Source organism: Lactuca virosa, chromosome 1, assembly GCF_052849685.1.
Source record: "Lactuca virosa cultivar CGN04683 chromosome 1, Lactuca_virosa_CGN04683_v6, whole genome shotgun sequence".
Taxonomy (NCBI): domain Eukaryota; kingdom Viridiplantae; phylum Streptophyta; class Magnoliopsida; order Asterales; family Asteraceae; genus Lactuca; species Lactuca virosa.
Genome location: NC_136426.1, coordinates 23,815,803 through 23,841,518, shown reverse-complemented (window position 1 = coordinate 23,841,518; position 25,716 = coordinate 23,815,803).

Below are 25,716 nucleotides of genomic sequence, written 5' to 3'. Positions count from 1 at the left end.
TTTCCACCAAATCTGATTTCATGAATGAATATATATAAACTATGGCAGATTCAGTTTATGTTATATATTTTCTCAGGAGGATAAAGTATTATTATTCAAGGATAATTATTGTTTTATACTGTTTCTAGCTAGTAAACTACATTATACAGAATTGTGAGGCTCTACTTCAATACTGTACCCTTAGGTGTACAGGGTTAAATCCTATCTCAGTATAACCAGAGTCTCCTGGAGGGAGAGCGTGAGATTTGTGAATAGATCTATTCGGGACTGACAATCCCACACCTGAACTGCTAGCTACAGTGAGGCAAGCATGCCTGAGGTGAACAAATGTCATTTAGCTTAAACACCTGAAAAACGTAATAAAGGTCTCTAGGTCATATCAAGTATGGTTATACGACTCGCAAATAAGTATAAACTAACTTTGGTTTACAGACTCTAGTCTTCATTGTTTTATTTTGAGTAATAAAACTACTTTCTTATATACTGATAGTAATCAGGGATTTCTAAACTTGCATCTCTACCTCTAGGACAGATAACCTGTTTTTAGGGAAAATATGGGATTTTCCCATGATAACACCGACATTTCTAAAACTGATAGTTTACTTTCTACTAATAGACACTCTTTCAAAACCGCTTTTCATAAGAAAATATAGGATTTTCTTGAGGAACAGTTTTCAAAAGGATTCAGAGAACATTTTCCACCAAAACTAAATGCTTATGAACTCACCATCTTTTTGCTGATATTCTTTCAAAACTGCTTGTATTCTCAGGGGATTAGTGAACAGGTACTTCCAGGCTTTTGGAGAAGTCAGCGCGTTAGAGTCACACCTTTTGATTTTACTTTTGTCATGAACAAAACTATGTACTAAGACACTGTAAACCTTTTTCATATATGTATTCAATGTTTGGTTGTGTTTACTATGCTTGCTATGATACAAGTGTTGTGATACTACGCATGACGTCCTCCACCCCGGAACATTTCCGCCGTTCTGGTTTCGGGGTGTGATTGATTGGTATCAGAGCTATTTTTTATAGTGAACTAAGTATACCGAACCTTACATGGTATACAACTATAAACATTAAGGGGCCTAAGTGCTCTAAACTAAAAGTATACTTTCCAAAAATATAAGTATTTTATAACAAAATATATAAGTATACCCGAGTACCAAAATCTGTGTCATAAGTAGAACAAAATAAAAGTATTTGGATGTTGGACATCGCGGTTAAACCTGGGCAGTTATGTAATCATGTCTAGGGTCAATATAGCCTGATCAACTATATTCATTCGAGACATAACCAACATGTGCTTGGGAGTGACTGTGGTGTTGCAGCAAGCCTAAAACTTACCTAGATACTAGAAGAGTTCTAAAATTAAACATAAGGGTTAAAATACTATAGGAGTATTTTAGGATGCTATAACGACCGAACCGGAAACTTACCCAAGAATCCATTCCTCAAGAGTCAATCATGTAACTATAATACATTGGAAGTATTATTAGATTCGATGCCTATTAACTATCCGTTTAACACTAATCTCGCGTAGATAGCATGGTCGGATTCCATCTCCCTGGCGACCCGTACTTTCTTAACCAAGGAGATGATGGATGGCTCGAACCAGCGCTAGAAGAGAACCATGAGATTCCTTTGGACGATGACTTCGCCGAACCATTTCCTGAAGAGACTGACTCAGAACCCAAAGTCGAGAACCTACCTCAAGTAGCCCCGTTACCAAATCCTAACCCTCGAGTTGAATTCCAAGGTCCAACGCCTATGTGGGTCGGAAGACTGGATAGATGGAGTCACGAGCAAGGTCAACCCCGCCCGTACGATGGGGATCGCCGTTTCTACAATGTGAACGAGGGAGGCTCCGCAGACAGAGCCCTTCCAATCATAGTCCGCCAAGTGGCCCGCAACGTTGAACTAAACGTGGCGGCCATTCAGCGAATCGTGGAGCTTGAGGCAGACTCGGATGCCAACACAAACCGCATTCGCAATCTTGAAGTTGCTCATGGGAGAACCATGAGGGACAATGAAGCTCTGCAACGAGAGCTAGCTACCACTCAAGCTGAGGTCATAGAACTCCGAGCACGCCAGTCATTATACGAGAGCCGCCTGTTTGACATGGAGCGCCAGCTGGCTAACTTAAGGATCCGTCCGAGGAGTGTTCGTCGCCAGTAGGAAATATTCTACTCATCCCTCTATTGGTTTAAAAAAATAGCTTCCGTACCTATGCTCTAAGTAACTCTTTTCCCTGTAGACATTCATGTCTTGCAAGTACTGATTCACTAGTTCTTTATGTTGTCAAAATTGTTCCTTTGTTGGTATGTTGTAAACCCACTCCTAGGTCAAATTTTCTGAACTCTGTGTAATATCAATACCAACAATAGCGACAACAATCATATTTCAGTTAAAGATTATCATTTTTAAAAGTATACCTTGGATCGGTAGCATGCAAACTAAGCAACTTTATCAAAGTCACACCACCGTTTCGTCTTAAAAGTATGTGCAAATCGTGTTGATGTCCTTTGCTTCGAGAAAGCGATTCGTCTCAATCTTCTCTCTGACGAAGTTCTCACTGATTACAGTGGTAAAAGTTTGTTCAAACCATCGTATCATTTCCTGCACCAAAGCCTAGAAGTATCTGCGAAAGGGATGTCATGCATTCCTGGCTCATGTTGTCGATGAGACGCAAAAAGTTAAAGACCTCGAGAGCATCTCCGAAGTATGCAACTTTCCTGATGTCTTCCCCAAAGACATTCCAGAGAATTACTTCCGAGCGTCAAGTTGAATCCCGTGTCGACTTGATCCCCGGAGCTACCCCTATAGCTAACCCTTCAGATCGTCGAGAGCCGACGAAAAGGTGAGAGTTACCTAGCCAGCTCAATGAGCTGAGCAACCAGGAGTTCGTAAATTTATTGATGTGAATCCTATTGTGTTCAGACCTTTTCTATTCTTGCTAAGACCACATCATGGGGATGTTGGTCGAATCAATGAGAATCAGATAGCAAAAACGGGAAATCTTAATGCATAGATAAACATTTAGGATACATCCAGAGGCAACCATTGTTGCTCACAAGCTTCTTTTCTTGACATGTAGCAAAATCATGCCTCCGAAGGAACGTAACCAACCCACCAGTAAGACACCAGTCCTCCAGATGGACTCAGCTGTTGGATTAATGTCTAAGTCCATAACTATATTTGGTATGTACTTGACCCGACCCGGCATGGTCCATTTGGGTTGCACTTCACCGGCACAATTTATATGGATAGTCTTTTGAGAATAGTATATTTATGATTTATATTAATATATTATAAGTTCTAATATATTAATATGGAATCATATTATTTAATTAGTATTGATCAAGAATTAATTTAGAATTAATTAAGTGATCAAAAAGAACTAATTAAATATGGACTCTTATATATATGGAATGGGCCAAGTTCATTTAGGTTGGGCTAAGCTTTCATGGATGGTCCATGGAGCTTTTAACCCATGGATCCTATGTAAATGAAAGGTCATGGGTACTAGGGTTTACATGGATGTAACCCTAATCCTCCATAATATATAAAAGGGTCCTTGGCTCACAAAATTGGCACAAGTGTGTGAAAATAAGAGTGGGCCGATTTTAGTGTGCATACATATTCTCTCAAGTTCTTCCAAGGTGTTTTGGTGATTTGTGATTCCATTTGAGGCTTCCACACTATTGGGGCTAAGCTCTTAAAGCTTGAAGACATCAAGCTACATCAAAAGGTATGTCATCTAACTAGAACTTTGTAGTATAGGTGCTTCATAATATGCTAGTTAGGATGAAACCTTGGAATAGTTAATATTTGCATGTATAATAGAGAAAACATAGATCCAAGGTTTATAGGGTTGCATGTACATCATATGAGTGTTAGAATGCTCAAAACGCAACAGTGGTATCAGAGCCATGGGTTGTTTTCTGTTATATTGATGCAAATGTTTTATTTTCAAAGTTGAAAAAAAAGGAAAAAAAAACATGACGTTTGTCAAATTTTAAGATAATTACTTGTTTTTGTGAAAAACTAATTATTTGTAAAATTTGAATCATTTGCTATATGAGTTGAATTAGGTCAAATTTAGTAAAAGATAAAATGATATGATTATTTTATTAGTTTTAAAAGTTTGATCTAAAGAGTTTTTTGAAACCTCCATAAGTTATGGATATGAAAAGGTTTAAAAAAAATTGATTCAAAATTTTTTTATGGAGTTACAAAACTTGGTCTTAATGTTTTAAAGAATTCCATAACTTGTTCTTAAGTTATGGAACATGAAAAGTTTCATCATAAAACAAATCATTAAACTCCATAAGTTATGGAATCCAATTTTTTTTTTTTGTGTTTCCTTGATTTATGAGTTAGTTTAGATTAATGAAAAAAAAAATTTGTGTTTTAGTTGTTTTCAATCCTAATTAATCTAGAGGTAGTTCATAAAATGTGTTTTTGTAACTTGTCCTCAAGTTACATAAAAGGTCACATTTATGAATCTTAAAACTCATAAAAGTGTCATAGGTTACATAAAAAAATGAAGAGTCTTTTTCATTAAATAGTATTATGACTCCATAACTTGTCCTCAAGTTATGGATGTTTAAGAGTCACTTCTTTAAAAGTGTTATTAAAAAATAAGAGGTTACATAAAAAATGAAGAGTCTTCATTTTAATGAACCATTAAACTCATAAGTTATGAAATGAAAATTTTTTAATAGTTTCAAAAACTTGCCCTCAAGTTTTGGAATTTGTAAAGTTTTCCCATGAATACTTTAATTCCAAGTTAAGCCCTTAGAATTTTAAAAGTTAAAATTCAACCCTTATACTTTATAATATTATAAGTTAATAATATTTATATATATGAATAAGAGCAAGTCGTCTTACCATTAGTAGGCCTCGTTCACGAAGCCGGTCTATAAGGGGGGTATAAGGTTACTGCCTATAAAATGACAGTTTAATGGGTGTCTACTCTCACCCACCGCTTCTTTGACCGGTGGAGGGTCGTTAGCCGAACGGGTAGGACAAGGACTATAATTCTCCCTTCATTAAAAGTATTAATGACAAATACTAAGTAACTAAACACTTATAAATTCCCAATCTTAGTTACTTAGGAAAATGTGAATAAGGTGCTAATCCATGAAATTACACTTTAAACTTTGTTTAAGCTGTTAGTGGAGCGTGTGTGGTTAACCGGCACACTAACCTGGACTTAACAAGGTAGGCAAAGGGTAACTTAATGTTTATCATAGTATCGTTGGAGCATGTGTGGTTAACCGGCACATCGATTGAGGGGTAAATATTAAGGGTACCAAGTATATTTGCATGGTTACTTCACACCTTGTTTTGTGATCCTCGGCATCCCAGTCACAAAACCTGAAGGGCACACTCGAGATTGAAACATGCCATTGAAAAGTTCAATGAATCTCAAAAGAATCTAGGAGTTTCAAAACCAATTAAAACCTAATAATACATTTCGTTTATCTTGGTGGAAATTGGTGAATCGTCATTCACCTACCTTCAAATATTTTATAGCTTGGATTACGGCATCCCTCTTCCAAGTTATAAAATAGTTTGTTGGGTCCTAGCCTTAATATATCATATTGGGTGTTATATTAAGGACTTAAATCAACTTTACGTGAATTTCTCCCATTGTTGATGTCTGGTTTAGACAACAATGATCTTCCCAAACCAAGCTTTCCTAATGAATATGACTTCCCGAGTTTGGCTCATGGAAGTCATACTTCTTTTCCTCCACCTCCTCCAATTATTCTCCCTAACCCACAAGTTCAAGGTCACTCAAGCCCTAATGGAAAGCAAGGTCTATGTGTGATCACATCTTAGAGATGAAGTCACATATTGACAAGCCGGGAGAGTTGGGTGTCAAAGTCTTGAGAAAGTTGGATGTTCAATCACTTTCTAAGTCACATAGTGAGTTCCTTTGGGACTACTATGAAACAGACTATGACATGAACCTTAATGATCATATCTATTTGCTTGGTGCTGCTGAATCAGCAATGATTTGGAACGATAGTAAAGCAAATTTGATTAGAAGATCAACTTCCCAAAAACTTTATGGACAGTGACAATGGTGACACTGGAAATCCAGAAAAAAGCATTCTCTTCCTAATGGAAAGAGATTGGCCATAGTCAACCCGGTTGACCAAATGGTAAAGAGAAAGGCTAAGTCTGAGATAGTCCCATTACCAAAGGGTCCATATGTTTATTTTGCCAAAGGAAGGGGCGTTGATTGCAAAGCTGCCAAATTTACCTAAGGATGTTAAATTCAATAAGTTTGACTCTACATCAGGTAGAGCCCATTATCTAACTCTGTTTAGTTCTATTCTGAGATCCTCATTACATGATATGACTGGGTCACATGTTGATGTTTTAAGAATCAAAGAATAGAGAGAAATCTTAAAGGAAGTATATGCTGATTCTGATCGCGAAGGTGGATTTCGATCGCATCAGAATTTTGAGCAGTTGCTTAAGAAGTTATGATATATTTCTAAGGAATAGATAACAACAATTTTCCATGTGGATTGTAAGGATAAGTTTTTCCGCAAAGTTTTAAAATAAAAGAAAATTGTTTAATTTTATTTATTTGAAGTATCCTTACAATGGCATTTGTGGAAAAATTGTTGCTTATATGATTCCACTGACAGCAATATTGGAAAATGGATTTGATTCTTTCATTTGTGGTAGTGTCTAAATTTACCAAATCAGGAAAGTTCCTCATCACCCAAGTTTCAATTGGACCGAAACTTGGAATCATGCAAGTTGAATAGTATGATGAATGAGAACTTTCAAGCATTGGAAAATCAAGACTAATTACTTGTTCACATGGCTGTGTGAGTCAAGTGAAGGACTAAAGGGATCGAGTACACATTCTTGTGCACTGGTCATGTCCACCACAAAGCTCGTTAAGACTATTTGATTTACTAAAGTTTAGTAAATATGGTTATACTTACAAGTTTAAGTATAATTCTGAAACATTGGAAAAGTCTCAATGTATGGCAGAACGAATGGGAAGAATCAAATTGGGCAGAAAGATAAAAGTTTCTCAAATCTGAAAAGATGGGAGAGTACTTTAGTATCATGTTTGTGATCATCTTAATGATTTAGAAATCATATCACAATTAGTCCTCTAAAGGTCATCTTAGTGCATTCTTATGACTAAGAAGAGGAGTCATGAATTGTTGAAATGGTTAGATCAGGAAGATGAGTCATACTTCATTCCAAAACAATTCTTAGAGTCATACTCCAAGATTGTAACTTGAGTGACATATCTTAAAGAAAGGTTTAAAACACTTGTCAAATGTAAGAGTAAAAGTGTCCTACTCTTGTACATTTGAAATTGGTAAGTTGTGATGTTTTGGATAAAACAAATACCAACTAAGGCCAATTGTGTGAAGTGTTTGTCTTGATAAAGAATCTGCACTATCTCTTGAATATTTGGCAAGATAGTCTTATATGTCAAGAGGATAGTGGGAGTCTTAAAGATCCTAAAAAGAATTTCAAGAACTAATCAAGAATAAAACCTGAGGTTCTTCACTAGCACACGACTTGAGGTTTATAACCTATCATGTTGACATATTCTGTGCCCATTCCCGTTAAAGTTGGCTTTGCATAGGAGTTCTGAAAGTTCTCAATTGGTTGCATAACAACTTGGAAGCAATGGCAGGCCCTATACTGCCAGGTGGCAAGAAGTTAAGATTGCATAAGTTCAGTCCATATGAGTTTGGATTTGTCATTATCCTTGTCTTGTGACTATGGTTTTGACGATTCACATGGATAAGAACACATACACCATAAAATCTAAGGGTCATAAGGTTTCTCTCCGATTCATGAAAATGATGGTGCGGAAACACTTCCACCAAGTAGATTTGAAGCAGATGGCAAAAGGTCTAAACAATTGAGACTATGATTACGAAATCCCTTTTCATAGTTCTGAAATTGTTTAGACACACATGCATGTTATCTAAGGAAAGGTGTATGATTTTGATAAAGTTTTATCAAAGCATCTCGTATCAGAAATCTGAACTTTGGTAAGAAAGTCAATAAAGTATTGATTTCTAGAAGTCCAGCTGATTTTTGAGTACATGTCAAAGCTAGTGGGAGCATAAGTGTTATGCTAATAATCATCATGTTAGTGGGAGCATGATAATTATTGTTAGTGTTGCAAGTTAGCAATGTTAATTATAGAAAACAAAAGTTTCAATTCGTGAGGCTGCAGGGATTGAAAAAGTTGTTTTGCTATAATTAAGGGAGAGGATATACTTCATTTCAGTTCTAAAGGCTTAGATTGAGACCTTAATCATCTTTAGTCAAGAATATATATATGAATTTCATGTTGGATTGGTTCAACTTAAGGAAATTCTATATATTGCGTTCTCAAAATTCGATTATGATTACGGCATCCCTCTTCATAGTCAAATTTTGAAAACATGGCAAATAAAAATATTGTAGCAAAAGACTGGTCTAGAATCATGTCTTTATGTGAGACATCATGAATCGTGTACCATTTGCTTTGGGTACAGGATCGATTGCATGTGCTATAATATTTGTCATTTCTAAATTTTTCCAAATGCCCAGAGGCATTAAGAAGGGAAAAGGTCTAGAATTGGATATGACTAAAATGATTAAGCAATTGTCGAGGACAATCTGAGGTTTACCAAAGATTGGTTGCTCAGGGACAGTTGGAAGTATAGTGCTAATTTTGGAAGGACCATATTGACATATTCTGAAAAGAGGCATCTCTTATTCAGAAGTGATAGTCAAAATGAGAATATGGAGTTGTCTCCATAGGTGGAAGTTATCTGTGTAAGATTAAAAAACTTAATGCAAGAAGCATGTCCAAAGCAATGTACTTTGAATATGAGACTTAATTTCCATGGAGTTGATCTCCAGTGGAATACCTTATAATGACTGTTGACAAGTCTTTGTGACTTTGTACATATTCATTACAGGAGGGTCAGTGCATATAAGTTTAAAATCTAAACAGATTTCGATAAATGATAGGAATTTGAAATTCTCACATTTTTCGATAAGGATTTGGGAGTGTGAAATTAGAATCATTGAAATTATGTTCAATTGGTTTATTTCACAAAGTAAGGATCATAGACAAACATAGAGTGCATACTTGGTGTATGGAAAAGCTATTGTTTAGAAAAACATAGTGTACATGCTTGGAGCATGGGACAACTAGTGTTTTTAATTCAGGTATAAAGTTGATAAAACCGAAACAATGAAATAATGAGTAATCAGTATGGTGATAAATAAAAGTGGTCAGTTTATATTCATAGGGTTTGATACCATATTTGATTCATTTATTCTTGTGTTTCATTTTGCATGTTTTGACTTCCAGAATAAACTAGGTCATTCTTCCTGAATGACTAAGTTATTCAAACTATCCAAAGTCGGTCATATGTTGGAAGTAGATATGAATCAAGACTGTCATGGGTTGGCTTGTAGAGGTCTAAGATGTTGGACAAAGTGGTGCTACAACACTCATGAGTGCTCATAAGTTCTGAGTATTGGATTCAACCCGCGCTCATTTGAATCACTTCATGGATTTTATCACGACTGATCATGAGACGATAATATCTTATATTCTTCAAACCTAGAGATATGAGTTGTTACTATGAGTTGGTTATACATTGATTGCACGAAAACGCATTGGTAACTCGATGTTATAAAACGTGCCTTTGTGTATGATTCAACAAGTAGTAGAACAAGCCATATGAGTCGAAGTTTATCCATTCCTTTTACCTTCGGGATAAAAGCGATATCTGTGGGCCCCTCGATGACTTAGCGATGACACATGTGAGTGCTTGGCCAAGCCAGGACTGATTTGATTTGATCAATCAGTCAGTCATCATAAATCGAAAATCAGGAAACAACAAATGGACAGAGAGAATGATTATAATCCATATCTCAGTCCATATGATATCTAGAATGGAGGAATATATGATCCCTTATCTAATGGACAAGTCATTGACAAGGTCAGAGTTCGACAGCGGCTTTAAGAGCTACGATTGCCAGTTAGGTTTTGAAGTCATACTCAATAATAGTTTTAGACTTATCCAAGTGGGAGACTGTTGGATTAATGTCTAAGTCCATAACTATATTTGGTATGTACTTGACCCGACCCGGCATGGTCCATTTGGGTTGCACTTCACCGGCACAATTTATATGGATAGTCTTTTGAGAATAGTATATTTATGATTTATATTAATATATTATAAGTTCTAATATATTAATATGGAATCATATTATTTAATTAGTATTGATCAAGAATTAATTTAGAATTAATTAAGTGATCAAAAAGAACTAATTAAATATGGACTCTTATATATATGGAATGGGCCAAGTTCATTTAGGTTGGGCTAAGCTTTCATGGATGGTCCATGGAGCTTTTAACCCATGGATCCTATGTAAATGAAAGGTCATGGGTATTAGGGTTTACATGGATGTAACCCTAATCCTCCATAATATATAAAGGGGTCCTTGGCTCACAAAATTGGCACAAGTGTGTGAAAATAAGAGTGGGCCGATTTTAGTGTGCATATATATTCTCTCAAGTTCTTCCAAGGTGTTTTGGTGATTTGTGATTCCATTTGAGGCTTCCACACTATTGGGGCTAAGCTCTTAAAGCTTGAAGACATCAAGCTACATCAAAAGGTATGTCATCTAACTAGAACTTTGTAGTATAGGTGCTTCATAATATGCTAGTTAGGATGAAACCTTGGAATAGTTAATATTTGCATGTATAATAGAGAAAACATAGATCCAAGGTTTATAGGGTTGCATGTACACCATAGGAGAGTAGTATACTAAAACCCAACATCAGCTACGTTCCAAGCTACTGTCAGAGCAGCCGTAGCAGCCGCCTTAGTTGTTCTTAACGCTAACAACCCAAATGGGAATGGGAACAGTTTCCACCTCTCGAACTGTAACAACACACCAGGAAACCAACAAGGGCTTATCCAGGAGGACACTCCAACTCCCAAACCTAAGAGCACCAAACGAAAATTCTGGAACAAGAAGGAGCGCAAGTTGTCTCAGAAACTTGCCAAGAGACAAGAACCCGTGATAACTCCTACAGCCACAACATCCGCCAAACTAGTGCCAACGTCGGTGCGGCGATATGCTGGAAAACTTCCAAATTGCGAGGAGTGTAACTTCCACCACGTAGGAAAATGATGTGAATCGCAATGTAAGAACTGCAACAGGAAAGGGACACCACTCGTTACTGCAGAGCACCGGCACAACCAAACGCCTCGATTACTGGTGTAAAGATGGGTAAGGTTTGCTACACATGTGGCGAACCCGGACATTTCAAAAGAAATTGTCCAAGGGCTAAGGATGGCCAGGAAGCTCGTTTCGCAAAGACCCCGACTCAACACATCACTTCCACTACCGATGCTAACATAGTGCAAGTGTGTTGTACATGTGGAGAAATGAGACATTTCAAAAGAGACTGCCCAACAGAGAAGAACAATGAGGAAACAGGGGGAGTCTGACCTCAGAGAAGGAGGAAGCATCGAAGGACCCTGCCTTGTTTTGGTACGTTTTCGAAAACCCCAATAATTGTTCATAATTGTGATTACTTTCTCGTCCGGATTAAATCACGTAATCCTTATAATTTTTAAAGCCCTAATAAGCAAATTATGATAACTTAAGTGAATACTCTAGGGTCAGTTGTAACTATACACGGCTTGTGTACACCAAACGATCATAGAGAGATCTAGTAAGAACCATTTCATGAAAGTTCATAGTTTCAAAACATCGGAACCCACGTGTTAGTAGTACCTGTTAACTTCGAGTCAAACACAGAAAACACTAGAGACATTCACCCAGGGGCATCAATGTCCTGACAAAACGATTCTTCCAAACTAACTTAACGCGCGATTCTACAACGACATCCCACTTAGTTCGACTGAGTTAAGTTATACCAAACCCATTTGTCCCCGAGAAGACTCTTTTGTCTTAAATCATTCGATCGCAAAACTCTCGTCGCTCGTAACAACAAACTAGATGCGAACTTCGAAAATTCATCTCTCTTCGAAAACCCGAAAGTATTCATACGAAGAGTATCATCCACAAAGAGATGGACAAAGTAAGAGAACAATCCGGACAATTGTAAATACGTCGTGGGATACTCATCTACCCTTAGTGGAACTTTCTTGCAACAACGGCGACCTTTCCATCATCAAGGTTGCGCCGTACGAAGCCCTCTATGGCCGTAAGTATAGATCCCCTCTGTGCTGGGCTGAGGTGGGCAACATGCAACTAGTCAAGAGTCAAGTCCACGACAGTACTCTCACGAGTCCTGAAATCACCTGGAAATGCCTGATACGCTTCAGAAAGCGCAGTAAGCTAAATTCAAGATACGTTGGACCGTCTGAGACCCTTGCTAGGATCAGTCCCGTAGCATGCAAACTCCAGTTACCTCGAGCGTTTAGCAGCGTTCATCCCGTCTTCCTCGTGTCGAACCAAAAGAAGTGTCCGCCCGATAAGACACTTGTGGTTCCCCTCGACGATATCGAGCTAGACGAGAGTCTACGCTTCATGGGGGAATCATTCAAATTCATGGAACAGTAATTCAATCGAACGAAGTAACGTCAAATCCCGATAGTGAAGGTACGTTGGAATGCCAAGCGGGAACTTGAATTCACTTGGGAGCACAAGAATACAAGGAAACAGAGGTACCCCCATCATTTCCAAGTCCGCGATTTACATCTTTATTCTTGAATTTTGGGACGAAATCCCCTCTAATGGGGGGATGATGTGACAACCCGGAAATTTTATCTTGAACACTTGGCCAATTCAATCAAAGTTAGACTTGTTCTATTGACTTCTTGTATTATTTAAGGGTCCATTTAAGCATTCTAAGCTTGAGTATAGCCAAGGTTGAGGTTAGGAATGAGTCAACAAGCCGTAGGGTGACAAAACCGGGCCATACACACCCTTAGGGGGAGTGTACGGCCGTACACATGGGTGTGCGGCCGCACACTCACCTATTTGCCGCACACTCATTTCTAGGCAGCACACCCACCCCTATATAAAAGGTAGACCCCTTTCCTTTCATTCCTTTAACACCTTGGCAGCACACAACACCATTTCTCTCAAGCTTCTTCAACCGCAAACCCTCCCAAGGCTTCAAAAACGTGAGTAATCCATCCCTTAGCTTGTTGTGCTTGAAGAACCACTTAATCTAAGCCTTGAATCATTGAATCCTGTCATGTTCTTCATCTCTTTGAAGGAGTGCGGCCGCACACCCACATAAGGTGGCCTCACACTCCTAAAAGACCCTCCAAAGTGAGAGTTGGACTTCCATCTTCGAGTTAGACATGACCATAGCCTTGCTGCACCTTAGAATTGGCTTTTTGGACATCATTAGGTAGGGTATACGACCGCACACACCTGTGTACGGCCGCACACACCCTTGTGCGGTACCACACTCCTTGTGTGCGGCAGCACACTCCCGTGTGCGACCATACACACACCCTAGGACCACAAACCCATTTCTAAGACCCTAAACTTGTACTACAACTAAGTATGGACCTAGAACACTTCATGGATGCAAGTATGGACCTTGAAAATACCTCGAAGGCACCTTCCATCATGAGTGTATGGCCGCACACCCCTTGGGCCGCACACCCATGGCCGTACACACACTCAAGGTGGCCATACACTCCCCTCATGCAATCCTTTAAGGTCCTAACACTTAGTGCAAGTAGTTCCAAGTCCCGAGAGTGGTTCTCCATCACATCTAGTGGTGAAATACCTTCATTTGACTCCTTTATGTATCATTTCATGTTAATTAGGATCAAATCGTGTTCAAGGCTTCACTTGAACATCCAGCATTCCGTATCAATCTTTCATTCAAATCGCCCGAGGTGAGTTCATACCCCTACATTTTCCGTGTTTTTAATGTTTTCAGGGGGGAATACAAGCCAAACTCATAGTATTTTATTAAGTTTTAAACTTATTAATACAGTCCAACTATTTCCACGTTTAATAACATATTCGAATATTTACCCATTTTTGTAATATGTTGAGCATAAGGGAAACTTTTATTTTGGAAATCTAACTTCATAGCTTTCAGAAAGGTTTTTACACAGCATTTTCCATATCAAATCTAATAAACTATAATGGGTATAGTTTGGGATAACCCTCTAGGCAGTTTCCACCAAATCTGATTTCATGAATGAATATATATAAACTATGGCAGATTCAGTTTATGTTATATATTTTCTCAGGAGGATAAAGTATTATTATTCAAGGATAATTATTGTTTTATACTGTTTCTAGCTAGTAAACTAGATTATACAGAATTGTGAGGCTCTAATTCAATATTGTACCCTTAGGTGTACAGGGTTAAATCCTATCTCAGTATAACCAGAGTCTCCTGGAGGGAGAGCGTGAGATTTGTGAATAGATCTATTCGGGACTGACAATCCCACACCTGAACTGCTAGCTACAGTGAGGCAAGCATGCCTGAGGTGAACAAATGTCATTTAGCTTAAACGCCTGAAAAACGTAATAAAGGTCTCTAGGTCATATCAAGTATGGTTATACGACTCGCAAATAAGTATAAACTAACTTTGGTTTACGGACTCTAGTCTTCATTGTTTTATTTTGAGTAATAAAACTACTTTCTTATATACTGATAGTAATCAGGGATTTCTAAACTTGCATCTCTACCTCTAGGACAGATAACCTGTTTTTAGGGAAAATATGGGATTTTCCCAGGATAACACCGGCATTTCTAAAACTGATAGTTTACTTTCTACTAATAGACACTCTTTCAAAACCGCTTTTCATAAGAAAATATAGGATTTTCTTAAGGAACAATTTTCAAAAGGATTCAGAGAACATTTTCCAGCAAAACTAAATGCTTATAAACTCACCAGCTTTTTGCTAATATTCTTTCAAAACTGCTTGTATTCTCAGGGGATTAGTGAACAGGTACTTCCAGGCTTTTGGAGAAGTCGGCGCGTTAGAGTCACGCCTTTCGATTTTACTTTTGTCATGAACAAAACTATGTACTAAGACACTATAAACCTTTTTCATATACGTATTCAATGTTTGGTTGCGTTTACTATGCTTGCTATGATACAACTGTTGTGATACTACGCATGACGTCCTCCACCCCGGAATGTTTCCGCCGTTCTGGTTTCAGGGTGTGACAAAGCCCATTCACTGAGTACGTGGAGTGTACTCAACTGTACGCTAAGTGTACACGCTGCATGGCTTGTATGATGCGCATAAGAGCTTGTACGCCCAACGTACTCACGCATTAAGCCATTTCCCATTAAGCTCTTGATTATTTAAGTCTAAGGGTCCCAATCACAGATCTGAGTCATATGCAACATCTGAAACCATAAAGTCATTAACTTGGTGGCTTTGCATGCCCTAAATGAACCCAAACCCAGAATATAACACTCTACTTCCATTAAATGAACTCAAACTCATGCATGGATGGTTCTAAGCATCAAAGATGGCAACTTTATGACTCTACGACCAAAAGAACACCAAGAGTAGCAACTCTAAGCTTCAGGAATGATAATAATCCACAAGATTTCATCTATGGGACCAAAAAGGGTCCAAAACTCAACAAAGGAGATCTAAGCTATAACACAACAAGTTCAGAGCTTTCTACCTCAAATGATTGCCAAATGATGATGATAACCCGGATCTTCAAGCTTAAGCTCAACCAAGTCTTCTTCACCAACTTCTTCTTCTTCATTCCAAGGCACCAAACTACCAAAAATACACTCCACAAGGTCAAGAACACGCCAAGATGCTATAGGGTTTGATATTAGGGTTTTTCGATGATAGGGGCTGATAAGGAGGCTAAAACTTGGGACTTATTGACATTATATAGGGCTTGAACCCTAGAAATTAGGGTTTTGAATCTGATCACGTACGTTGCATGTACCACCTTGTACGCAGTGCGTACATGCATGCCTCCACGTTCCATATGATCCATCTACGCCCCGCGTACACCAGGCTTACGCCCAACGTACGGCCTCGACTAAGCCCAAACATAAAAGGCCCAATCCATTAAGCCCAAAACAACTTAACTGATTTAGACAATTAAATAAATAATTAAATAAATTTTACCTTAGAACCATCGGCTGTTACAAAAACCAAGAGTATTTTTAGGCAACCCTCCGGGAAAAAAGGGGTACAAAATTTATGATTTAGAACAAAGATAGTTGGTGATGACGAGAGATGTTAAATTCATCGAAGACATGTTTCCTTTCTCGAAAGTGGAATCAAAAGATTTTGAACAAGAAATTTTTGAATACTTGAGTCCCATCTCACAATGTGATGAACCACATGAAGAACCCACCATGAATATGAAGACAGGGGGTTGCAATGAAAAATAGTGAAGAGACACAAACATATATCATAGAAGACATCTTGGAAGAACAACCAGAGGGCTTGGTTGAAGAAGAGCAAAATATACAAAGTAATAAGGAAGAAAATAATATTCGTGTTGAAGATGTACACATGGAAAATCATGTGGAACCACCTGTCATTCAACAAGAAACCGAAGAAGGAAGACAGAAGAGACAAAGAGCACAACTGAGGAACTTAAGCGATTATCAAGTAAAGCTTCCCCCCTCCAGCGACCATACACAACTCACTTCTAGTCAAGAGTCCTCGACGGTACATCCATGATCTCATTATGTATTTTATGAACATTTTTTTATAATCACAAAGCTTTGTTATGCGCCATCAATAATCATGATGAACCGAAATCCTTTCATCATGCAGCCGAAAATGAAAATTAGAAAGAAGCCATGAGGAAAGAAATACACACCCTTGAGCAAAATGGGAAATGGACTCTTGAACAATTACCGAAAGGAAAGAAAGCCATCGATTCAAAATGGGTGTACAAGATGAAGTTCAAACTGAGTGGTAAGGTGGAAAGATATAAAGTATGAATCATAGTGAAGGGTTTTACACAAATGGAGGGAGCAAACTATCACGATACATTTACACTCGTTGCAGAATTGGTAACCTTAAGGATACTCCTAGCCATTGTTGTGAAACAAGGATGGGAGATTCAACAACTCAACGTCAACAATGCTTTTTTGCATGGAGACCTAAAAGAGGAGGTTTACATGAAGATTCCCCAAGGATTCCCAGACAAGAACGAAACAAGGGCATATAAATTCAAAAAGTATATATACGACTATCTAGGAATTGGTATCATAAGTTCGTAAAATCCTTTGTTATCCTCGGTTACAAACAATCTGAGGCCGATCATTCATTGTTTATATACAAATATGGCGGTGCATATGTAGCATCTCTTATATATGTAGATGATGTGATACTTATTGAGAATGATATGAAATAGATTGAAAGAATGAAGTCCTATCTTGACAAAGAGTTTATCACAAAAGATCTCGGCTCCTTGAAGCGTTTCTTTGGCACTGAAGTGGCAAGAACGTCTGAAGGGCTAGTCCTTAGCCAACGAAAGTACACATTAGACATTCTTGAAGATAGTGGGTTCAAGGGATGCCGACCTAGTTCATTCCACATGCAACCAAATATCAAGATTAACAAAGTAGACGAAGAAGAAAAAATTGACACAAGTAAATACCGAAGACTCGTAGGTAGCTTGCTTTATCTACAAGTCACTCTTCGTGATATAGCTTATTTTATAAGCAATTTAAGCCAATTCGTTGGAGACCCACAACATGTTCACATGAAGGCTGCAAACAAAAACAAAATTTTATGATACCTTAAGACCATTATTGGTCAAGGTATTCTTTTACCAAACATGCACGACACCAACATTGTGGCTTATTGTGATGTTGATTGGCTCGGATGTCTACTTAATAGACGATCGAGGTTGGGTTCCGTGCTCCTACTAGGGGGAGCTTCAATATCATGGAAATCAAAGAAACAATCTGTTATTTCACGCTCCTCAACTGAGCTGGAGTATCGGACAATGGAAACGACAATTAGTGAGATCATGTGGGTCAGATGGCTGTTGGAAGAAATTGATGTCACGGTGACTAGTCCCACACCATTTTTCCACGAAACCCAAGCAGCAAAACATATAGCTAACAACCCTATTTTTCAAGAAAGAACGAAACACGTTGAGATGGATTTTTTTGTTCGTGAACGGTTTGAACAAAAAGCGATTGTGCCTGTTCAAATCAATTCAAAGCAGCAAATTCCCAACTTGCTTACCAAACCCCTTGGTTCTCATATATTACAAATGTTATTTGTCAAGTTAGGCATTCAGAACTTACATGCGCCAACTTGATGGGGAGTATTAGAATTCATTATTTCACTCCTTGATCTTCTTTCCATCGTATACACCTTTTTTGTATAACGCCCTAATTAGTTTCTTTCTTTATTTGTATTCCTCCTGTTGTACATGTATACCTATTGGTCATAATCAAAATGTATCTTTTGGTATCAATTTGTATAACAAATATGTTCTGTCAAGTCTCTTCGAAGATCATGATGGATCTCAACACATGAATTATTCCTCTTCATGCCAAGTACTCTTCGCTTCCAACCTAAAATGCTTGTGTCGGTGGAACGATCTCATTTTTGTTATACTCACATATTTCATTTCTTTCATCTTTGAGAATCATATTATGCAATATGATACAAGTATATATCACCTCACTCATTTTCTTATCTTCAACAAAAACTGCAGGGTATTGCAATATATTCCAACGTTTTTTAAGAGCGCTAAACGCTTGTTCAACATCTTTCCTCAACTTTTCTTGAGCTCTCTTAAACGTCAAAGAGGTGGTTGCACGACATGGGGTGACGGTTTTAGTTTTTTCCGACCATGACATCCGCTTTACTTCAAGGTTTGGAGGAAGTTTCACGAGCAGTTGGGTACTCAACTACTTTTCAGTACCACTTACCACCCACAGACTGATGGGCATAGTGAACGCACCTTTCGGACTCTTGAGGATATGTTGCGGCATGCGTGTTGGATTTTGGTGGGAGTTAGGATACCTAAATTCTTTTGGCTGATTTCTCCTACAAAAATAGTTATCATGCCATCATTGGCATGCCTCCATTTGAGCTGGTTTATGGGAGGAGATGTCGGACTCCAATTTGTTGGGGTGAGGTCGGTCAGAGAGTGATGGGGAGCACCAAAGCGGTGCTTAAGACTATTGAGTTGATTCAGCAGGCGCGTAATAGGTTGCATACCGTACAGAGCAGGCAGAAGAGTTACGCTGATCGACGCCGCTGTGACCTTGAGTTTCAAGTGGGAGTTCCTGTGCTTTTGAAGATGTCACCTTGGAAAGGTATCATCCGATTTTGGGAGTGGGGAAAGTTAGGACCTAGATTTATTGGTCCATTCAGAGTTATCACCCGGGTGGGCAATGTTGCATATCGATTGGATTTACCCGCCGAGCTTAACCAGATTCACAACACATTCCATGTGTAACGTCCCAAAAACCACGATATTTTTTTTCATTTTTAAAAGACATTTTCATAAAATCCATAAGACAATCAAAGATTGTTTTCAAGACAAAATCATATAAATTAGAGTATCAAGATAATATCTCAAAACATGAATCAATAGGAGGATGTGTACGATCATGCCTTCGCCTTTCCCCGATCATCTGAAGTGCATGAAAACATATAAATCCACAACTGTAAGCCAAAGCTTAGTGAGTTCCCCTAAAACACCCCACATAATAATACACATACAATGCATGCACAAATGACCCAACAGTCTGAGTGAACCGCCTCGCAAGGCCTACAGGATATCTAGACCACTCTACCGAGCCTACAATCTACCGGTCAGCCTCGCGAGGCCTACAACAGCTGGATGTGACATCCCCATTTTTCACGGCCAGAAAAGACTGATTTGTTTATACTTTATTTTGAAAATCAGAGTAACCTTTTAAAGAAAAGTGTTGCGGAATTTGTTCCCAGAAAAACATGATAAATACATTATCAAGCATTTCCGAAGAATTGTGTTTTATTCATTTTTAAAACATTGGGATGTCATCGTCAATACAGAAACATAAGCATAAACAGAACTTACATTCATTATCACTAGTGATTTATATCTCCTTAATCTCTCAGTGTAACGAAAATTCATATCGACACCTGTGATTCAAATAAACTGAGTGGGTCAGGTTGGGAAACCTGGTGAGTACATAGGGTTTTCAACCCACAATAATATAATTATTATGTTTAAACATCAAATAATCAACCCAATTACCCATCCCCATTATCTTCTTTACTCTTAAGGATCTACCCTAAGAATCAGCTATTCCTCGTTCATTTATTCCTAAGGATTATCCTAAGGAATCGGCACGAAATCCATCGTTGCCAGGGTTTTCTCAACGGGCACTAAATCCATATTTTCCAAGGTTTGCTCAACATGCGCTAACTCCATAGTCGTCAGGGTTTACTCAACAGGCGCTAACTCCATAGTCGTCGAGGTTTATCTCGTTTATTGACAGTATCGTTTTCGAGAGTCCACTCGCAATACATGTCAATGGGTTTTTAGAGTACACCGGTGAACACATCGTTCACAACACCTACAGGTTGCGAGCCTGCTAGTGTTCCACTGGACTGTCTAGGATAGTCCATGGTTGTCATCCATACTCTGCTAGATGACGGGGCCATCATTTGGGAAAAAGGCTTCTCACATCGTCCACCTCTCACCATCACCTCATGGTTTATTTCACCTCTCACCTCATCATCCAACTCATATTTCATCTACCCATGTTTTACCCAACATATTTTGTAGATATAAAATACATATACAGTTTAAATAATTTAAAACATGTATAAAATCGTTCATCCAGTATAGACAACAAGTATTCAGACACATAGCACGTAATTTATATAAAATACTTCATATCTATGTGTAAGATGAAAGTAACTATGCACTCACTTGTTAAAGTGATGATTCCAAACTCGGGCAGCGCTTCGCTTCTAAGTCTAACGATTCTATTTTCCTCCGACGAAACCTAGTATTATTACCACTAGATTTTAGTCTAATATTTACCGTGACTAATTATTAGTCTTAGCATTATTATTATTATTATATAAGCGTTTAAACAATATTATCCAACCACTATGTACAGACAGGGGCCAGACATAAAACACCGGAGGGCAGGACCATTTTGGCATATAGCACTTCTGAAATCCAACAACCCTATGCGGCCTTTTAAACCAGATTCCCCGTACCGTGAGTGGTTAAAAGATATTATAACGACAATTATATAACTCATAATAGTAGCCCAAATACTTATTATAAGGTCCTAATAACATTACTATATTAAACATAAGATATACTAACGATAGGGTAGGCGTAGCTCACTTACAGCGGGTTTTTCGCAAAACCGGGCTTTGCTGGAGCAGCGTTCCCAAGCCAAAAGGCTCTTTTCTTGGGGCTTCGGGAGCCTCGGGGCTTTCTTTGGGTGCTAGGGGGTTTACCTAGGCTTAGGGAGGTTTTGGAGGCTAGAGAGAGAGTTTAGAGAGAGAGAGAGAGAAGAGGTTGGAATGGTGTGAAGAATGAGGGAACCCGACACCTCTATTTATAGGCTGGAAAACAGCTCTACTCCTCGAGTAGGAGGTCCTACTCGTTGAGTCCATGGCCAGGTGTCACCACCTGGTGGCTTGCCTTGGGGAGAAAGCCTTGGCCCATATTCAGCCACGTCACCCGATTTCGCACAGCACCCTGCCGACTTCTAAACCCCGTAACTTTCGCATACGAGCTCCGTTTTCGACGTTCTTTATATTCACGCGTAGGTAAAAACAATATCTACAACTTTCATTTATACTCCATCGGCTAATTCTCGACTGATCTTAAATTTAACAGTAGGAGGAGATTAGACTGTTAAATGACCGTGAATAATTCGTAACTCCTTCATATGGACTCCATTTTCGTCTATCTTTTTATCGTTGAGTTCCTATTAATGAGATATTCAACTCTCATTTAGGTTGCGTAGGCCAAAAACCGCTCGAACTAAAATTCGAGTTTCGGGCCGTGCACTGTTATGTCAAATCTTAGAAAATTCATAACTTCCTCATACGAAGTCAGATTTGGGCGTTCTTTTTGTGTATGTTCTCGGTTTAACGTATACTACAACTTTTGTTTAGATCACTAAGGCTAAAAAGTCATCTATCGTAAATTCACTATTTACATCTCCCGGTGCCGTGCTGTTTTTGCCGTAAAACTTCGACGGGCCATAACTTCTTCGTTATAACTCGGATTTCAGCGTTCTTTATATGTACAGAACCCTTGTAACACATACTACCACTTGGTTAAGATTAATCCTTCTAAATAATCTTCTATCAAAAGTCATTTTTGACGTTTATTGTCTTTAAATTGACTAGCTCGGATCTACGGGCGTTACACTGGACCACTCTTTTGGGCCTACAGTTTGACTGGACCGAGTCGCAAGGCCTATAGTACACTGGACCGTCGGGGTATCTTGGCCTAGAACACAAAGCATGACCACCTCAATCCAACCATAACATATCGACATATACACATAAACAATCAAACATACAATAGCGATCAATACAGATAATCATAATAGATCTACCAGTCAACAAATCACTACAACATACCAACATCCTATACACATAGATCACTACAGTATAACAACATCCTACACACAAGGATACATATTGCAGTACAAAGTATAGTGATAAAACTCACCTCGTAGTCTAGCAAATAATAACACTGCTCTCACAATCCAAGAACTGGTACTACCGGTCACCTAGACAATAATCATTGACCAATTCTTAAACTACAGCCCAAAACCCTCACATTGACCTAAAGTCAAACTTGGTAAAAAAGTCAAAGGTCAAGGTTAAAGTTAGCATTCAAAAGTCGCATAGCTGGTCGCCACGTTGTGGCCAACTTCAGCCATGTCGTGGTGGCCTCAGGACAAAATAGTCATAGAAGCCCCTTATGTCATGTCATGGAGACTATGTCTCCATGTCGTACAATCTGTCCAGAATAGCTTAATTCATTAAGCTCTTAATCTTTCAAACTATTCATTCATACTTTCCGGAAGGCTTTCTCTCATCTGATAAGTCGTAAAAATAAGTTCTTTATAGACATGCAAGTCCAATGCACGTATTGAACTCCAACTAGGCTAAAATGGAAGAAAATGAGATCAAAACCTCATGTAGGGATTCAAAACTCAATTATTCTTCAGATCCATGACATATAACCACAAGAGGACCTCAATGATCCATAAAGTTGCCAACTTTATGGATTCCAACCATACCAATCAACTCAAACATGAAGAATAAGGCAATGAAACCTAGATCTAGAAACTTGAAGCATAAAGGTTGGATCTTGAAGACTCACAAGGGTCGAGAAGATGAGATAGGAGGTGGAGGAGGAGCTTTCTTGTTGGATCTATAAACAATGGGTGTCTGTTTCTTCTTATTCTCACCAAAAATCACCACAAGACTTCAAAACTCAACAATGGTGGCTAGGGTTTCTCATGTAACTCCCCGACTCTCAGGTATTAATTTTATGGATTTAATTTTCATATTGCAAGGTCTACTCGACGAGTTGGATGCCCTGACTCGTCGAGTAGGAGCGGGTTTTGGCCACGTGTTTAAGTGACCGACTCGCCGAGTCTATGATAGGACTCGACGAGTAAGAGGATTCTTGGTGAGAAGAGCTTGGAGATCAAGTGACTAGAAGCAAGGAACTTGTGTGGATCTGATATCTACCTCAGTTGGCATCCAGTGGAAGGTATCAAGTCGTTACCTTTACCTCATTTCATTCTAGATCTTATTTGGTTAAAGATTAGGGCTTTTCCTGCATAATAAGAAGCCATTCATGGGTATAAGCTAAGATCTGAAGTTGTAACTTCAGATCTGGACTCTCCTTGGCCTCTAAGTCCATAAAGTTTTCAGTTTTGGCAAGTATGAACCTGTCCTCAAGTGTAAAACTCCATTGCAAGCTTTGTTTTGTCATTATAAGACTTTAGAGCCTTGCATGCATGTAAAGTTTGCAAGTTTACGTGATAAACATGCCTTGGGAGGCTGGATCTGCAATATGGAACCTTAAAATGGCTTAATAAGCATCTGTATGGATATGGATTGAAGGGACTCGGCGAGTTGCATAGTCAACTCGGCGAGTCCGATGAATATTGTCGTGGACGCGGCGAGTCAGTTGGGTGACTCGGTGAGTCAACTAGGGTTTTTCCCGACTTTTGGACACGCATCGACTCGACGAGTTGGTCGGAAACTCGACGAGTTAGTGAGGGTTTTATGACCTTCTAAATTCTTAAGGAACTCGACGAGTTGCTAGCTGCACTCGACGAGTTAGGTCAACATGGATCGTTGACTTTGACTTGGACCAAGGGTTGACCAGCTTGACCTCTGGGGGTATTTTGAGAATTTATGGAAGTAAGTCATCGGTAGATATATGTGTTGGATTTGGAGCTGCATTTGGTTGAGTTGACTTTATCGATTCGAGCTACTTGAGAGGTGAGTTCTCCTCACTATATCAACAGGGTCTACGACACCAAGGCCGACCCTCTATAATTTACATCCTGGTTTAGGATGGTTGCTATTTTATTGATCTGTTAGATTTCATCCTGGTTTAGGATGGTTGCTATGTTATTGATATGTTAGATTTCATCCTGGTTTAGGATGGTTGCTATGTTATTGATCTGTTAGATTTCATCCTGGCTTTAGGATGGTTGCTATGCTAGTAATCTGTTAGATTGATATCCTGGTTATAGGATGGTTGATATCTTAGAGATCGGATAGATCAGTATCATGGTTATAGGATGGTTGCTATGTTAGAGATCGGTTAGATCAGTATCCTGGTTATAGGATGGTTGTTATGTTAGTGATCGGTTAGATCGGTATCCTGGTTATAGGATGGTTGCCATGAATAGTGATCTGTTAAAGCTGCATGTTTACTTGTTTATACGTATGTGCACATGTTTGTTGGTTTGGGGAAAGGGTTGAGGCAGGTCCTGATGTGTGCAAGAGGCCAAGACACCCTGGGCGGACCGGGTAGCCTGCAGGCCAGGGCCGGGCAAATCTAGTCAGGCTGAAGGCCCAGCGAGCGGTCCGGATAGGCTAAAGGCCCCGTGGAGGGCGGTCCAGAAGTGCCGAGGGCTCGGAGAGCGGTCCAGATAGACTGAGGACCGGGATTCGGTCCAGTCAGACTGATGGCTCATTACGCATGTTGTATTGTTTGCTTACATGTTTATATGATATGGTTATATCGGTATGGCGTTGGTATTTTGGGGGTAACTCACTAAGCTTTCAGGCTTACAGTTTCAGTTTATTGTTTCAGGTTCAGTGGATGACCGCAAGAAGGCGAAGGCGTGACCGTACACTTCCCCGATTTATGATTATGATTTATGGGAACTCTGATGTTTAAACTATTTTGAAAACAAATTGTAATAACTGAATGGTTTTATATAATTTAAAAAGTTTTAAATTGGCTTGAATTTTTATGGATGTTACATCTTGAGAATAAAAGGAAGGTAATAGAGGCTGAGGGTGTGCAAACACTAGCCCTCACTTTCCTTAAATAGGGGCACAAACCTCAAAATTTAGGGTTTAGCATAAAATGGTTGCCACACCGTGGCCATTATACTGCCACGCTGTGGCGTCCACTTAAGATGTGTGTTTCCCTAGGGTCATGCCACGTCGTGGAGGCTACATCTCCATGTCGTGGCCTTGAAAATC